Below are 11,691 nucleotides of genomic sequence, written 5' to 3'. Positions count from 1 at the left end.
AGAATTTTGAGGCAATATTTAAAAATTTACGTTTGCCCTACGGCAGCAAAAAATTCAGGTACCTAATGAACACACTATATCCTTAAAACGTGTCAAGTTTGAAAACACTGCTTTATTACTTTCGGAGAAAAAAAAATGGGGAATACGTAACTTATTTTAAACTGTCGCAAAATTAGACATTTTTAAAAGCTATTTTCTTAAGGTCTACAAACTTGAAACAGTACGAATTCATTCTTCATTAGACATGCATTTCAGGTAAAAAATATCTCCCTTGAAACAAAAATATTTGTCTTTTTATAGCATCTGCAATTTTCGAAAATGACAGGTGACGAAATTGGTGCCTCCGTGTTGGTAAAGTTAGATATTTTTTTTTCTCGTAAGTTAGGCAGTTAATCATAAAACGAAGTTTACTTTCAGGCTACCTGGTGAGAGGTGCACGAAATATAAAATACTCAATGAAATCCAAAATATCAACTTTTGGACCCGTGTCGATCTCTCGTCGAATCACCCAGCTCCTATGACAAGCATCTTACGCTAAACTGACATTCAAAAATGAATGTACCTAAGCAGTTCTCTTCGCTCAATGGTAATTAAGATTTTATAATACCGTATCAGATATATTTTTCTAATATTTCGGTTTTTGTCAGTTTAGTGACAGATTGAAATGGCTTATATAGAGTACAAAGCGTGTTGTGTCAATGAAGGCGTGTTTTATTTGACATTCTAACGCATCTGCTGCAGCGTTTACAGGTAAATAGTTAGATGTGCACGCGGCTTTTTTGTTTATAATTTACTTTTTAAGCGTCTCTCTTTCGGTGACATAATACGTTGTAGTTATACACTAGAAGTTTTTGCGTTGCCAGTAAAAAGCTTTCTGCCATGGTGATTTTTTTCAAGTTGGTTCGCTACGAGCCACCACAGCTTGATGCAAAGAAGCAATCTTAAATCCCTTGCCTATCGTCCCATGTAGCCATCGCGAGCTTCATCCTGAATCCTTCCCTGTTCTCTTTGATATCAAGGCTGGAGAATCACTTGACGCATATGCACCAGGAATAACATGCGCTAAGCCAAGTCACGTGCGCATGATGTGCCCCAGCCTACTTGTGCACGTACAACATCGATGTTGTGTTTCGACGTTCTCTGTTGCGTGTTGTCAGTTTCTGTGGGGATGGATCAGTCAGTACGTGTACTTCAGGAAAGGCTTGCAAGGATCATGTGTTGCGACCGCGATACACCACGTCGCTCCGCCGAAGCTGCGGTCAGAGGCGACGCACCAAACACAGACTAAGCGTTGTCAGGGTTGGCGAAGGCACGATGCAGAAATGACGAGAAGACGGACGCAAGCAAAATGGGTAGTAGTAGTAATAGTAGTATGTGTGGTTTTGCGCAAAAAAAAAATCACGATATGATTATGAAGGCTGCCGTAGTGAAGGTCTCCGCAAACTTTGACCACCTGGTGTTTTTTTATCGTTCACTGACATCGCGTAGCACACGTGCATATATATACATTTTGCCTCCATCTAGATTGACCACCGTGGCCGCAATCGAACCCAAAGCATTCGGTTCAGCAGCAGAGCACCCTATAGCGACTGGTACACCAAGGCGGACGCAAAACGAGGGCCGAGTAGTTAATAGCATCTCGATGATATTCAAAACAAAAATAAAAAAAACAAGAAGCATTTGGCTGCGTCTCTTGATGCACGGAAGGTTCTTTATATAGCGCTGCTAGATTAGTTACTAATGATTAATTCTAGATGGTTCGCCTGATGTCATCGGGATCGTTTTGAGAATGTCCTACTGCTTACCCTAATTTCTCGCTAAGTAGGCACTGCTGTTGATAATATTGTCATTTTAAATGTTGTCGAACATTGTGCTTTCACGCTGACGTAAATTGTTATTTGATTGAAATGTCCCTTCAACACTTGTATGGTATAATAAAAGCGCGCCAGTAATACGTGCACAGCACCAGATGTAGTGCAGAAAGCTCGCAATCAAATCTGTTCTCAAGGCATTGCGAAATTATATTACGTGCCGAGATTTCGGGGGGGGGAGGGGCGATCAGTAGATCGACGTAGAAGTTTGCTTCGGCTTTCGAGTCGGCTTAGGGAAATGCACAAGGTCTTCTGTGGGTTCAGTTTATTTTACAGTATACCAAAATAAGGAAGCATTTGTTCAAGTCCAAGACGGCGACGGCCGTGTGTCTTGCTTAAAACCTTTTATATCCGTACGTTGATGTCGATGTGGAAACACAAAGTCAAATGAAAACGGCAAGTGATGATCACACTTAAACGACAGGTGTGTACAGGTCGCGTGACGTAGAGAAATAGCCCCGCCGAAAGTTACGCTTCATCTGAAGGTCAAGGAGGCAAGGAATCGAGGGTCATTGAGAGGTGCGCTGAAAAACGCTGTAGGTTTGCCATAGAATCTTGATAGAATTCAACACTGCCAGTGCGCGCCAGACGATTGGCTCACGAGCTAAACAAGTTGACCTGCGCATGCGATCGGCAATGTTCTTCTACGGCGGCGTCATTGGCCGTCAGGCTGTGACGTAACTCGTGAGTGCGCGCTCATTGGTGCAACCTTGTGTGCTTCCGCCTTCGAAGAGAAAATACCGCTGTCCCCAAAAGTGCTCTGTGACTATAGAGTAGTTTATCAACCGAGTTTCTTATTCTTTCTTCCCTAAACAGAGAGCTCGACTTTACTCCAAGCCTCTTCATCTCAATCGGTCACTATCGGTTCGGTGACGAGAGCGGCGTCTGCTTCATCGAGAGCGGCGTCTGCTTCATAAAGAGGAAACTTTATTGATTTGTGCAATTTTCCACATCCTCTTTACAACGTGTCCCACAGACACGTCATCCCGACGACATTCCCTCTCAAAAGATCCTCCATGACTACACTTTCAACCTGGTGAGCACTGATTTCTTTCTTCGTAAAGCGAAACCCTTAGATGTGTTATCAGACGTGAAAAGTCGTCATTGGTATTATGCGAAACGCGAAAAGAAATTGTTGTACAAGGACGTCGCACGTGAAAAAAAAAATGTGGTGTTATTCGAACGTCACTATAACGTTACGTATTTTCGTGTCACGTGGTTTCACCGTCAGATGACGTCGTCGCTTCATTACAAAAACATCGACGCAGAGATGCTTTAGTGGTGTGAAGGCTGTAGAAAGAGGCGGGGCTGGTGTCCCCCCCTTTTCTTTTTTTTTTACAATTATCATCATCACTTTCCTATTTGAACCCCTTGAAGTGCTGTAGTATACGTTGTATTGCTTCACTCTTCTCCTTTAATCCCCTCACCCCTTAACCAGTGCAGGGTAGCGAACCGCACGTGGGTCTCGTTGACCTCCCTGCCTTTCATTTCTTCCCTTCACCCTCCTCCTCCTCCTCCTCTCTGCTGTCATGCTTCTCCTTACCATTACTTTGCCTTCCCGCACTTGTCTTCGCTACACTAAACGTGGCTATGCTAAATTTTCTTTTATTTCCTCTCTCTTTCTCTGTCTGCCTCCATTTCAAGCGGAGCATATTTAGGAATAATTGGAATTAGGTGCCGCGTTAGTAAACTGTATTAGTCCTGAGAAGGTTTAGCTCAATTAGTCTTACTCGCTATAGCTTAACTACGAGTAGCTTAAACTCAACTGAGGCATGATTGGTTCCAGTTATGTTCCATTAGTCCTAATTATTCTTACGTTTTTACCTAATTAGATTAGGCACAATTACGCTCTCCTTGCATAGCCTTGTTCAGCTGGCCAGAACAAAGATTGACTAAGCTTAACTTGGCTTCGTGAGGTGACGTCATAGCTACGCATATATGCTTGGCTAAGCTTATCCTGACGCTGCTCAGTGACGTCATAACAGGCGCAGTTTTTCTTACGAAAAGGCTAAACAGCTTCGCTCCTATTAGTCCCGCTCGTGTATTCAGCGATGTTATCTGAGGTTTAGGTCATTTACCGTGTTGTTTGATTGGAATCGAAATGGTAGTTGTTGTTTTTTCATTACTAGAACAAGTTACATTTAAGGCAGCTTAAGCCTGCCTTCCACGTATATGTACCATCGGCGACCAATATGTACAGCCTACGTCCCTGAAAAACTAGAAGACAGTAATCCCTGTGTTCCAACGTGTTTTCTGATCACGAGAGCTGCTTGACAGTGTTTATCTCCGGGTTTCTTCTCTCATACAGTACCAATGGTCATAATATGACTCTGTGTCGACAATTTTGCACTTGGTCGTTTGTAAAGCTTGCGTCATCGTGTAAGGCTCGCAAAGCGTTCGGCGAGCGGAGCTGCTTCAACTTGTAGCTGTGACAGTTTATCGCTATCCGATCTACGTTTGGATAAACCCGCCTCCGGCTGTGACTTCACTCTCAAAGACCCAACATCTTTTGCAGTACTCCTATCGGCGATCTTTCTCAAGTGCTTCGGTAGTCCACATACTTTGCGAGATCATCGCCGTGCGGGAGAGCCAGTTGAAATGAGCTGGAGATATTACGGCACCTGGCGCAACAGATATCAAACACTCCATGCATAGAGAAACATACTATATATATATAAAGAGTGGCCACTCGAGCCTTTACGTGGCCCAGTAAGACAGGCTCTGACCAACCGCTAGATGGCGTGCCCATGCTTGCTTCCACTCTTCTGTCACTGCATATAATAACCGCCTCAGGAGGTTATTGAAAACATGAGTTTGGCATCAAATTTTTGCAAAGAGGAAACTTTATTGATTTGTGCAATTTTCCACATCCTCTTTACAACGTGTCCCACTGAGGACGCTCAATGCTTTACCACAAAAATCAGTAAAGTTTGACTAGAAAGTGTTGTTTTTCTACATTTATTTTGCACAAAGGCTACAAATACATGTGGTTTAAATGTGATGTAGATGTTATCCTTTCATGCATGGGCGGGTGTGTGGCCTAGTCATAAAGACGCTCGTTTTCGGAGCTTGAGGGTACTGGTTCAAATCCCAGCATCGAAAAGAAAAAGTTTTGTTATTTTCTAAGGTTAAAGCTTGGGCGAGTTGGTTCAAATACATGATTAAAAAACACAGCGCAAACAACGGCAGGAAGAAAGGAAGAGACAGGACAGAGCGCTGACTTACAACTGATCTTTATTAGGAAATGCGAACAAATATATATCATGGCAGGCAAATAACACGTGTCCACCACAAAATCAAAAAAGTCGCACAAGCGTCACCATCACCGTGTAAGATGAACACGTGTGCGGTGAGACAGTGGCGACACGGTGATGGTGACGCTTGTGCGACTTTTTTGATTTTGTGGTGGACACGTGTTATTTGCCTGCCATGATATATATTTGTTCGCATTTCCTAATAAAGATCAGTTGTAAGTCAGCGCTCTGTCCTGTCTCTTCCTTTCTTCCTGCCGTTGTTTGCGCTGTGTTTTTTAATCATGTATTTGTTATTTTATTTTTGCAAAAAACTTTATCGGGTCTGACTAGCCACTCGGGCCGCTGAAAATAGTGCAGTAGCTGGGCCACAGGGATCTACGGGAGTGTCCGTTCTTTACGCAAGTTTGTTTCTCTGTGATCCAAGCGCTTTGTTGATGTTGCGCGAGGGCACACTGCTGGGCACTCTCGATGGATCTCGACCCGTCGGGTGCATTGCCCTCGCCTACCATGCGGGTATTAGATGAACTGAGGAGTTAAGGCAGTTCCGAGATGGAGGATGCACAAATATCTGCCCATACCAGCTGCCTGGAGACTTGGTAAGGGGCTTAATTTGTGGTGCGAATGATTTCATGTTTCTGTACCTTATAGGCTGGCAAGTTCTCAAAAGGCGTTTTTGGGTTAACGCCATAATTCTGTCACTTGGCAGTCGTTGGGAATATTGAGAATCATGAATGTCTCTCACAGTCAATAACACAAAAATTCATGCGTGGTGCAGTCAGCGCCCATGTACCAACTACGCTGGCTCTATTCCAATGGCACGGACACCAAAGGCCTCGTGTCAGTTACGTTGAAGGGACGTTGGGCGCATCCTGCGAGTCCCAAGAACGTGAGCTTCTACGATGCGTGCTGGTCTGAAGCCATTCCGTTTGGCAGCTACACAGAAGTAAGCAAAATTGACTTACATGTTTAAAAAAAAGCGTGTGCACTTCACCTAATATTGTCGAGAAATAGTTTTTCCTATATTCGTGACGGTGTACTGCCACAGCAGTTATATGGACACTATGAGCGGGTTTTCGACTTCTCTGTTACCGTGTGGGTCTGTATATGCATGGGCGTGCAAGTATATATAAAACGAAATAAAATGATTCTTCAAGAAACTTTTAAGGATCGTTCAACCAGGTATTCCAACTTGTGGCTACGTGCGCAATGGCGCGAAAAGTTGGAACACTCCACCACGCATCATAACTTTGGTAATGGCGAGGGTCCACCAGCTTTGAAGTACTTCAGCATGATCATGTTTTCGTTTTACAGCGAAAGCTGTATATGGTTAGGAGAAAAAAAAAACGTTCATCGGGGTCACAAGCGGTTCGCATCGACGGTGCTATGAGCTACGTCGTTCTCAGCAACGTACTAAGCACGTACTAAGACTATATGCACATCAGTTGCTTCTCAGAGCATCCACTTGCGTAGGCCACGGACAACTCTTCAAGTACACCAGCAGTCGAAAAGTAAGAGGGCTCGTATTCACCGACGCAATGGTGTAGTCCGGGCACTAAACTGGCAGGCACTGCGCCGTGCTCCCAACCGGGTTGCAGAAATTGGGTGCCTTTTCTCATCTTCTAACCAATACCACCACCACTGAAGAGGGCCCGGGAGGCCGAATGCCGGCAGCAATTGTTTATCGGTGATCCCACAGCCTTTCAGGTCACGCTAAATCGCGAACTGAAATGCAAATGCTGGGGGCGGGCGGCTCCTGCAAATCCCGCCGCCGAGTGAAGGGCCGTTCCATGCGCTTCCCGCACAGCCGCAACGCACGTGCCGGGACCCTTACCGCACGCAAGTGAGGGACAAATAAGCCAATTAGCGACGCTGCGGAGGGCGAAAGAGCGTCGCCAAGTCGCCAATTGGCTTACTTGTCCCCCGCTTGCGTGTGGTAGGGGTCCCGGCACGTGCGTTGCGGCTGTGCGGGAAGCGCCTGGAACGACCCTAACTAGCGTTTTCAAACGCTTGCAACAGCGCCGCGTACCACAGCGTGAACGTGCTGATTGCGTCAGCACGTTTGCCTGGGCGAACGCTCGCTTTTGGTGGGAGGTTTTCCAGCAGCACTTTGGCTTCGGCTGCGACGTTTGTGACCGCGTGTGGTTCGAGAACAACCACTGTGATTAACGCATTGCGAAACACATTTAAGTTCTCATTAAACTCCTCCAATATCATGATAATGCGAGGCCCCATGTGCAGCATTCAAAATAATCACTGTGGTAAATTGAAGTCGAACCTCATTAAGAAGCGCGAAAATGTAAGCAATAATTGTGAAAGGTTTGAGGGCAACGTCGGTGTGAAGCCTCTGTTAAACACCGGGGCTGCAAATTTCAGCGTTCACTGGTTATTGATTTGTCTGGCTGGTCAGTTTTGCATCATAACCGGTGAAATGGCTCTTACGGGTCCAGCTATGCTATAAAGGGGCCGTGCAACACTTCTTGAGCCTGGTCGGAAACACTGCCGATCGGTAGTATAGAGGCTTCCGAGAATACGCGAGCCAAATATAATAGCGCAAAACGTGGCCTGGAATTCACAATAAATTATCAAAGTCAGCTCGAAATTGCCTTCTCTTCTCTCGGCAAATCACGGAATAAGCCCAAAAATCACATTTATTAAGCCCATCTATCAGTCATTGGCTGATTTGAACGTGGCGCGCTCGGTCGTTACAGAGATCGCCACGGGAGGCTGCTACTTGTCCACGCGTGCGCGCGCGATACCACTTAAAAACTCGCGCATTAAAAAAAAAGTGCTCAAGATCAAGAGGTGGGCGTGACGTTTTTTTTGTCTCCCCCCCCCATACCTCCCTGCTTAGCTCCCAGAGCTTTCGTCGGGAAGAGAGAAGAGAGAATGCGATTGCAGCGTGTAGCAAATCTTTGTAACTCCGCTTGTACGGGACATATTCTTAAGACATTTACGGCGTTGATATTTTCAGGCAATACGCTTTTCGAGTGAATTAATTTCATGGTTACTCCAAAAAGTGTTTCATGGCTTCTTTAAGGGTTATCATACAGCTGTTATATAACTGCAGTGTTTGGATGCGCACCTCCACACTATACTTTGAACTACTAGGCATTTTCGGCCATACTTGCACGCTTATCTCTTAGGGGGGGGGGGTCAGGTTTGTAGGTGTTGTGCTTCCATCACCGTGTTTTCGGTGGTCACTTTCATCTCTGCTGCCACTGTGTTTGCGGAAAGTGGTAACTGCTAACCCTCTTTTATCTTGTATATATCACATTGTAATTTCTTGATATCACACTCATCTTGGGAAGTGGACAGTTTTTTTCAAATGTCTTTGAACTAAAACTGTTCAGCACTGGGATTGCGGAAAATTTGTAGAAGAATGTACACCATTAGTATTTTGATTTTCACATATAAACTGCAGTAAATAACATGGAAATTAGGCAATTCTTTACACAAAGGGATGTGGGTGTCAAGCCAGAAGCCATAATCTCTGGATGCAGAATCCATCGCGCCCCAGTTTCCTATAGCACTCAGTATTGCGTAACTCTTACTTAATGTCCACCAAAAAAAACTCGCCTTTTTTCAACAACTGGAAGTTATTTTTTTCACGCTTCCTCTCTCTAGGTGTGCCCAGTTGGAGATGGCCCACCGGTGGCTCCATTAAATTATTCGGTTGATCACTACGCCATGATTACCTACGTCGCCAAGATTGATCGCACTTTTACCTACGACGACGAGAGAGCGTTTGCTGAGAAGGTGCGGTAAACTATTCTGGAGCTCTCTCACACAAAGAATAATAGACATCGAGCGTGTGTCGTATATCCTTCGAATTATTTCTACGCTACTATAGGTGTTCAGAGCAATGTTAGTGATTTATAATGAGCACTTTTAGGAACGCTCATCATCTGGCTGCAGCGCGGTATCACTCGGAGGCATTTAGTATCAAAGCATAACCTAATAGATGGATCAATTGACTGTCAGAATAATTGATACTTATTACTGAATGATCAAGATGGAAGAACAGCTGGTTTTCTAGCGATCAGATGGGATTGTTGTGGCCTCTAGTGGAGCAGATCTAAACCACGAAACTCGTTTTATGTGGCCTCTGAGATGTGCAACAAGACACGAATACACGAGAGAACGCCGGTGTGCGAGTACCAGTAAAAGGCAGACACCAATGTCAAGGATTGAGCTGGCGTGCATAATATATTCGAATTTAGTTGCGTAGGTGGTCGAGACATTCGTTCGTTTTCACATAACGCCTTTTTTTTGTTCATGCGCAGTTGTGCCGCGTGAAGGCCCTTGGAACAAGCGTGCCGTTCGGCATCGCGGTCTACGACGTGGACTACGACGACTACTACTACAAGTCATCATCATCATCATCATAATCATCAGCCTGACTACGTCCACTGCAGGACAAAGGCCTCTCCCATGTCCGCCAGTTAACTGGCGGAACAGTAACTACTACAAGTGTTCTAGCCTAAACCTATACGGTGCCCACAGCCACTTGAAGGCGCTTCGCAAAGTAGTAAATTACTTCAAGAGTCCTGCGGTGCCTTACAGCGAGGTAGCCTGCAGAACTTTCATGCTGTCCTAAAGGGCGACGTACCCTGGTTCAACTGTTACGCTGTGAATGCTGTAAAAAACAATGTCTATAGTCACACGTCTCACTTTTTTTGTTTCGACAATGTTTTCTAAAGTTTGTTGCAGTCCCTCTCTGCAACGTCATGGTTTTCTGCAAACGATGACCTTGATGACGTGTACGGTAATTGGGGACGTAGTCTGAATACGCCGACCTACTGGGGCAACTATCAAACTGTTTGTTCAGTGGACTGCCTATTTTTGTCAACGCTGGTTTACAGAAGCATAGCGAGCAGCGTGCATGCTGTTTCCGGTCCTTCTTATGCGAAAGGTGTGGAGGCTCAACTTTCCAACGTCCGTTTGATGATACAGAGGCTCAACTGTCCAACGTCCATTTGATAATACAGAGGCTCAACTTTCCAACTCCGTTTGATGATACAGAGGCTCAACTTTCCAACGTTCGTTTGATGATACAGAGGCTCAACTTTCCACCCATGCGAGTGATGCGCTTCAATGCAGCAAACACATGCAGCCTATTAAGATCTGCTATAGGCTGTGTTTGTCTGAGAAGCCGTACGCTAATTCTACAAGCGTGATCGCACTGGCATACGAATAAGGGGCAACGCATAACAGCACAATTACGTCAAGATTGCCGCTTCTTGGATCAACTAAACAGTACTCTCATGACGTCAGCTTCATGTGAACATGCCCGCTTAATGAACAGTTTCAAGATTACTCCCCTGGACCTGGCAATATATATACAGTGACCCGAATAATGTCTGCATTGGCTATCTCAGTTTACTACACCGGCAAACTTTAGCTACCATTCTCTAAGGCTTGCCTATTGGGAGTCCTTATTTCGGATTGGCTGTATGATGGCTCATTAGAAACTATGCCGGCTAGAGTGAGCTCCTCATGGTCCATGTCTCCGAAGGAGGTAAAGTAAGTGTTGCATCGTGGTCTAGATACGAAAAGGAGTTGTGATAACGTAATCAAAATGGCGATTTATTGAGCAACTTTTTCTTATACCAAACGTCTGTGGTGTTCTAGTGGCGTGCGTTGACAAGGTGGCGTAGCGGTGGTGCATTATCTCATCGAGCCCTTTTTTAAAGCCATAACCTTCAGGTTGTTTTCATGACCAAGCTTATCTTTGCCAGAGTGGTCGGCGTGATGATAGCGCCACTTCTCTTTCGGGCTATCCCGCACCTTTTCCCCAGTAACGTCGGCTGGCTTCTGCTCGTTTTCTTGGTCAGTCTCTCTGTCCGCCGCTTTCACTCGACGTCTCAGCTTATCGTAATGCCTTCGGTGCAGTCCTTCTGCACAGCCCACGGAGACTATCCGGGAACCTTGTTGGTCGTGCCGTGCCCGTGTACTCCACGTTCGAAAATTTTGTCGTATTTATTGCTGCAAAGAATGCAGTACCCGTAGAATCCACGTTCGGTAAGTTGTGTCGTATTTACTACTGAAAATGCTGAACACAGTTTTCTTTGGGCTCAATGGTGGCTATCTTTGTCGTAAATTACGGTAGCCTATAACAAGGTACTTCTAACACCGTGGCCTGTACACTTTCCGCTTTCGAATTGGCATCCTCTCCGGTTCTCTTGGGAAGAAATAAATTTGATTCATTCACGTTATCAGTGTTTCTTTTTATGTCTCATTAGTCTTCGTTTAAGCTTCGCTCCACTTTCTCGTCTCCTCACATTTTGAAAAAGAAAGTTTTGCCTAAGCCCCGACGTTCTTGCGATGGTTACGATGAACCACATGCGTTAGATAGCGAACGCCCCCATTTATTGACTCACAGATCCAAGGGTCCGTAGCCGCATTTCCTTATGGCTCGTATCTGGTGAAACAGTACACTTACGGTACTGCCGCTGCTCATGCAGCCAGCAATAGCGCATCCGGTGCGCGCCACTGTTCAGACACGCACGGCGGAGGCACTGCGCTATAGTGCTCTTTGACCGAAAGGCCAGGCAGCAGTTGACTTC

This window comes from Rhipicephalus microplus, chromosome 7 (assembly GCF_043290135.1).
Source record: "Rhipicephalus microplus isolate Deutch F79 chromosome 7, USDA_Rmic, whole genome shotgun sequence".
Classification (NCBI taxonomy): domain Eukaryota; kingdom Metazoa; phylum Arthropoda; class Arachnida; order Ixodida; family Ixodidae; genus Rhipicephalus; species Rhipicephalus microplus.
The sequence above is the reverse complement of the archived record's forward strand: the minus strand, read 5'-3'. Positions refer to the sequence as shown.